This window comes from Erithacus rubecula (genome assembly GCF_903797595.1).
Source record: "Erithacus rubecula genome assembly, chromosome: 6".
Lineage (NCBI taxonomy): Eukaryota > Metazoa > Chordata > Aves > Passeriformes > Muscicapidae > Erithacus > Erithacus rubecula.
The window spans coordinates 47,339,200-47,346,488 of NC_136688.1; positions in this window are offsets into that span (position 1 = coordinate 47,339,200).

Genomic DNA, 7,289 nt, shown 5'->3' on the forward strand with positions numbered 1-7,289 from the left:
TAAAAATGCTCAAAAGAACTTCCTAAAGAACAGCTCTTCTTTATAGCTCTATTTTTTTTTTCCTTCCCCATGACTCCTTTAGAAATTCAGTGAAAAGAAAACTGTTCTCTATAAAGTGTGTTCAGACAGAAAAGAGGAGCAATAGTCAGGAACCCTGACAGTGCAAAGTTCTCTACAGTCACAGGAGGAAAGGCTGCTATTGCAGCACTGGAATTATTTTTTCAGGTATATAAATAATGAAATTAAAGCAATCTAAGCTTTTCTTAATACTGTTCAGTATATTATGGGTACATATTGACTTCTCCATATGACATTTGTTCTTTTATGTACTTATTACATATGTTAATGTGTCATGTGAATAAGTAAATATTGCCAGAAAAACAGGACTTTTGAAGTTGTGACACTTTGTGCTTCATCACTTGACATTCAACAGCTCTTCTTAATTTTTACAGTTGGGATGATGTGTAGCTGACTGTAGCGTTATACTGTGTTACTAACACATCCAAACTAAAAAAAGAGACAACCCTAGAACTGTTTCTGGTTCACTCTCAGCTCAAAGAGGTTTCTGTCTGAAGCCTCAGGACTCAATTCCCATTTAAACAAAATTTTAAGCTTGGCTGAAGATGCTGGGAAAATCACTTCATACTATTTTTCCTGTTCCCTGGACTTGGTCTGGCTGAAACTACTGTAGTAAGAAGGCTGCAGGCTTCTCCTCCTTTCCTGTCACAAGCAGTGCTGTAGCTACTGCAGAATTTCAGGGCTCAAATGTGCTTGTTGAGCATTTCTGTGAGCCTTTTCTCACCTCAGTGTTAGCTTCACACAATTACCATAGACAGCAAAAATGGAGAACTCTAACACCAGGTGGAAAGAGTCTAGGATCTACTTTCCAGACATGTTTTAAAGTAATTCAGGAGAAGCAAAACATTTTCATTTCAGAATGCTGGTCTTTTCCACTTTCATTTTGATTAGTAGTTTATAGTGCTTGCCTTAACTAAGACCCATGACTGTACTCACTACTTGAGCAGGAAAAAACTTTCATTATACTTGGCAGTATAAAGGAATGTAAATAATCAAAACCAAACATCACTTGCTCAGTATATTTTGGTTTCCAAGTGTTCAAAATATGATAATCTCTACACAGTTTGAGGTCCTACTTGCAGGTTCCTGCTGTAATTTCATTTTCCCTTTTCCCATCTATTTTCCTCTCTGCTCATTCTTTTGAGAAGAACCTTAGAACCTTCCTTGGTTTCAAAATTCCCTGGTTACTGCAGCTTCATTTATTTGAGTCCAGTTAGTTCCCTGAGGTTTTGGTTAGTATTCCTGGGTTTTTTGAGGTAAATAGTGAGCAAATTTGACCTTTAGAAGCACTTGGCCTCCAACATCTAATGTTAATGTTTCTCTCTGGAGGTTCCACACTCCTGAAGCTGGAAAGTTCTCAGGAGATCCTTCCCTTCACTTCTGAACCCAAGCTGACCAGCCCCCAGATCTGCATATAAATCTGTTCATGCATGCTTCCTAATCCACTCTGGCTATGGCATTTCTCTTGGACATTAATGTGTCTTCTCAAGGGGCCTGGACAATTCCTAGAGCCTGATGTTCTTCCCGTGATGCAGAGGAAGATATTGTCCCTGTAGGGAGAGAGGTGTGCAGGTCAGAAAGGTGTAACACCCTAATACTTGTGAGTGTCTTTGGAGCATGTCCCCATACTCTGTTTTATTTAACATGGACTGCTCCTTGTATATTTGCTCTGGGATGGGCCCCATGCAACCAACAATGTGAATATAGTAAAGCAGATTTCATGGGTGCAAACTGAAAATTAGGCTTGTTGTTGTAATTTTTCCTCCACAAGTAGCAGCAGCAATTGCATTATTTGTAAAAGGCTAGGATATAATAAGTATAATTGGTACACTCTAAAAAAAAAAAAAAAAAAAAAAAAAATCTGTTCTGCAATATCCAGGGGCCATGGCTGTCAAGGGCCAACACAGCCATCAAGAAAGTCTAAAATTAAAACAGACAAGTTGCCAATGCATAAAACTGCCATCATCATGTTCACTTCCCAGTTTGTTTCAATGACCATCCCATCTGTGAAACATATTTCTGTGGGACAGTTAAGGGTTGCATGCATAAACCAGCCCCTTCCAGTGAATGCTGCAACCCAGGTGTCGCTCTTGCTTGAAAAATGCCTGGGTGGCCCCACTGCCAAGGATATAACCACAGATAACACATTCCAGAAATCCCTTTCCAAAGCGGTGAGTGATTGAAATTTATGTACTTGCATAACTCATTTACTGCCCTGAGAGCAACGAATCCAAGGTTGTCAGCTCCAGCCACAGGGGTTGTTCCCTGATCCAAGAGTTCTGTGACTTTATTGTTTGAATGGGAGAGCTGAGGCTGGTGACTGGCACTGCTGCTTAGAGGCTGGAATGTATAGCTGGGGACATGCTGGATGAGAGGTAAGGGCACAAACTGCTCTCCTTGGCAGCAAGAAAAATACCTCAGCAGGAGTGATTTAAGTGGGTAGGGGTTTGAATCCAAGGCCTGAGGCCAATATGATAGGCTCTGTTTTTCCAAATGGAAAGTCTCTGATTTGCCTCATTTCTAGCAATGCAGTAGCAGTCACCAGATTCTTTTCTATTACAAATCCATACTTAAAGTCTTTCAGTCAGTTCTTGTTTTATGCATTGTTGTGACTGAGATTTGGGAAGCAAGTTTGGGATACCCAGAATAATATCATGCTGGAAGAACTCCTTACATCTGGGAGATCTATTTTTCCTCTTGCTGCTCTCATGGATTGAACTGAGATCACAACTACCCTAAAATTTCTGAAGAGGCATATGTGGCAGAAAAAGATTTTAAGTGACTGATGCTATAGAAATACTTGTGGCTAATTAAATTATTTGACACAAAAGTTTGTTTCAACAAGCCTGTGCTCTTCTGTGAGGCATCCAAGCAGGGACACAATTTCAGCACCTGGACTCCAGGGCTGACTTTCTTTTCTCTCTTCCAAAGCAGTCACCTTTTCTTCTATTTTACTATCTGTCATGATAGTTCTTCCTTTCTTTCAGAGAGATGAAAGAGTTTTGTTTAGAATAAGATGCTCCTAATGTTGCATAGATTGAAGAAAAGGTGAAACATATGATCACCAACTTGCTTACTTCAGTGGTAAAATCTGAGAGTAACACTTCAGTTTTGTAAATATTGAGACATCTGACATGTATCCACAAAGATTTTAGTGTCTCTTCATTTTTTTAAAACAAAATGAGACAACATAGCCTTTTTAGGGGAGAATGGGATGAGACTTTTTTTATTCACATTTAGACAAAAATTAGATTTTGTTTTTCTCTTAAGTGGGAGAAAATCACTGACTGCAATTGCTTATAGTGACAAACTTCTCATACATTAAAATTAATGCCAAGAGGTTTTGCAATCTGAATTGGGGCTGTTCTTAGCCCCAAAAGTTCTGTGTGCTCTACAGATGGTGGAGAAATTATATTTCACAGCAGCTTTTTTTCATCAAGGAAAATGGGGCATGGAAAGGTCAGTCAACCTGCTCTTGGCAGTGGGGAGACCATAAGTACCACACACTTCTTGTTATCTGACTTGATTTTTTTTTCTGCACAAACAACTGTCCTACATCTTGCCCTGAATCCCGGGTCAAACAGATCTATAATGTGTGGATTGCAATAAACCCCATAACAACATTTTCTCATCTTCCTTCTCTGGTGGTGAGAGACACTGACCAAGCTGAATATATGACTTCCTTTGTCCTTTTAACCACAGGCCTGACCTTCCTCATAAAAGTTTCTATGTTATGATAGTCTTGTCAGGATTTACCGGCTGTGCTTATTATTAATTAAGAGGTACTAAGTTGAAAAAGTCATTAGAAATCAAATCACAAAGGATAAGTTAAAAACCTTTCCGTGAACTTTGACATGCCCCTGTATTACATCTAAACCCACACCAACAAAAAGAGACATTAATAAAATCATTATATATTTGAAGAGCAACACCTAGCCCATGTAAAGTTTATGGCTACAAATGAATACGTGTCAGGGAGCACCATCAAGTCCATTAGGCCAAAGATTTCACTGTTGCTATTAATTTAGAGGGTATGGAACTTGTGTGTTGTCATGATGGACAGTAACATAAAAACTTTAAAAGAAGGATAAAAGACCCTTTCTCCTTTTTCAACTTGGCCTTATAAACCATACACACTTCTAGGGAAGTATGAATAAAAATAAAACTTGCTGCCACGATTTACTCATTCATAAATACTTTTTTTCTTTTAATCACTGGAAATATATTCCAGTGCATGTAAAGTCTTAATGAGACCTAGCAACATTATGAGTGCTGGGAGCAATAGCCCTTCAGCCTCATGCCTGCAAAGCTCTCAAGGCATGCATATATCTCATTATGGCCAAAAGCCCTGTCATGTGTTATTCCTTACTTAGTGACAATTTGTCATTGTCACCCTTGACATGTCACTCTGCTGCAGAAGGATTTGACTTCAGCGTAAAGTGTGACAATCAGATGAGAGGATTTTGTAATCTAAACTGAAATATGGGGCTGAGAGAGACTAATTTTATTCAAAAACAATCCTAATATAACATAAATGGGAAGAAATGTTTGCATTTAAGGATTTTTGTTAAGGTTTCCTTCCTTTGCCTTTTCCCAGCCCCTGTGCCACCACTTCAATTATTCCTTAGAATAATGCTTTTATTTTTGAAAAATGGAGCCTTATGTTTTAATATCATGCATTTTCAATTAAGTGCACTAAGATCTGTGGATATAACTATTACTTAAACTATAAGTAATGGTTACATGTAAAAATTAGGGAAACATATTGTGCTTTAGATAAATTACATTGGGATTACTTCTTATTATAAATGGGGTAGAAAATGAATTTTTAGCTCTGGCTGGCCAAAGAGCCAGCATTTGTATCTACTTCATTTGTTTAAATATATTTCAAGCCAGATTGAAATCCATATTGCCTGACATTAATTGAGTACTGAAGCATCAGTGTACTCAAGTTTCATAAACCACTGATGAGTGAGTTTCTACAGGCTTGATTTAAAAATATACTGTCCCTTTTATATGAAAATTATATTTCATTTATAGTTTAATTCTTAAAGCCCAACATTAAATGGTATAAATCTTAATAAGATGAATGTAAATATGACATTTGTGCTGTTGAGCTGACATCTTGTTTGCTAAGAAAATTATATTCTGTACTTGGTATTTATTAACATCTTCTTCTGTATGATATTGTAGGCAAAAGGGTTTTCTTTTGAAAAGCAGAATGGAGATAAGAGCAGGGTGGGCTGTGAGATGGACTGTTTCTGAAGGTCACTTACTTAGGTACCTCATCCTGGACAGGATATTCCATTCCAGGGCATCTTTTGACAATCAATCCTATCAGGTTGCCCAGTAATTTATTGGCTTTGTGGCACTGACAAATAGTCAATCATTCCAATGGTAGTGTATAGGAAGTAAGGTTTGAGCTCATGTTTCCAGAGGTGAAAGTCTAGGGCAATTTAACCCATTTTTCACACTTGTAATTTTCAGAGAAGCAGACATTATTTGAACAAGATTCTGGATTCTGAATTTCACAAAGAAGGTGCAAGGCTATGATTTTTTCTTCAAGTTTCATCAAATTTTTCTGCATAAGATGAATGAATGAATAAGTTACTAACTAACTAACTGGAGACACCCTCATCAAGCAGCTTTTACTGGCTGAACCAAGTGTCCTATGGCCTTCATCAAGCTGCACTCTCTCTGAGGTAGGGAATGACTGCTTTTAAGTGAGAGCATTATGAAGTGCCATCTGCAATGTGCCATCCTCCTGGATATTTTTATCAGGACTAACATAGCTGTCAGGATGTCATGGAATGAATGTCGGATAATTTGTACACTTGATTTTTTGGTTTTTTTTCATAATGCTCTTCCATGCTATTATTATAATGATAAAGGCAGCTTTCTGCTTGAAGTGCATTTGCTGCTTTCTCAATGCTCTCAACTGAAGTTTTTTCTTTAAAATCTTTAACATTACAAATTTTGTTTAATAATACAAACATTGTGAAGTAACACAGTGTGCATTGAATAATCTGTGAGGATCTTGGTAAGTGTGGATTTTTGATATAAGTTCTATAATTTATCTCCTTTATTTATTGCCTTCAGAACCAGGAGCAACTTGTCCTTATTTATTAAAACCAGAGAACATGGTACATCTTTAGTCCACATTGCAGGAAGATCTGTATTTTTTATTTGAGTACTCTTTGTGTCAATTCACCATCTTCAAGACATGGGAAATCTTAGCTACCTTACAGAGAAGTTAATGGAAATGCACTGAGGTGGCTGCAGGCATTAAGATAAGAGGTGGGTGAGCATGAAAGCACCAGGTGAATCTCTAAACCATGGCCAGCAACTTTTGCTTTTTTTGTCACCTCTTTTTGTCATGCTGAGCTGTGTACTCCAGTGCTATCCCATGGACTAGCTTGATAATTATTCCATATTTTGTTCTGCTAAGTCATCTCTTTATGCTAGGTAAAACCATTTTCCTTCTCATAGTTTACCACCTGTTGATTCATCAATTTAGTTGGCTTAGTGGAACCTCCTTCTTTTCATAATGGTGATGTATAACTTCACCAAAATTTTCACTGGAGTTATCTTGGAGTCATTTCAGTTTTCTTGTGTCACAAGGCATATTTTCAGGACAATCTGAGCCAATATATTGGATCATCATGGCCAAGGAGTGGAGCTTAACTCTCCTGTACCCTATCTCCTAGTCTGGCTCAGAACTGCATATATGTTGCTTAGTTTGGGATGGGTTTGGCTCAGGTGTTTGGCTGTTTGAGTTAGTCAGTTTAGCTCACTCAAATACAGAAACTAGGCCAGAAATGAAAACAATAATGAGGTAGGTGAGTATTTCTCTGCTGAGTTGGTGCTGTTCTGGACTCACTCTGACAGGTCCATGTCCTTCTTATGTTGGGGCTCCAAAGATGGACACAGCAGTGCAGATGGGGCCTCAGAATAGGAGTAGAGGGGGAGAATCACCTGCCCTGACCTGCTGCATTTATGTTGCTGCAGCCCAGGATACTATTGGCTTTCTGGGCTCCAAACACACTGTGCTGGGTCATGTCCAGCCTCTCATCCACCAGCACCCCCAAGTCCTTCTCCTCAGGGCTCCTCTCAATTCACTGCTGCCCAGCCTGTGTTTCTGCTTGGATTGCCCTAACCAGGCTCAAGGCCTTGCACTCAGCCTTGTTGAACCATGAGGGGTGCATAGACCC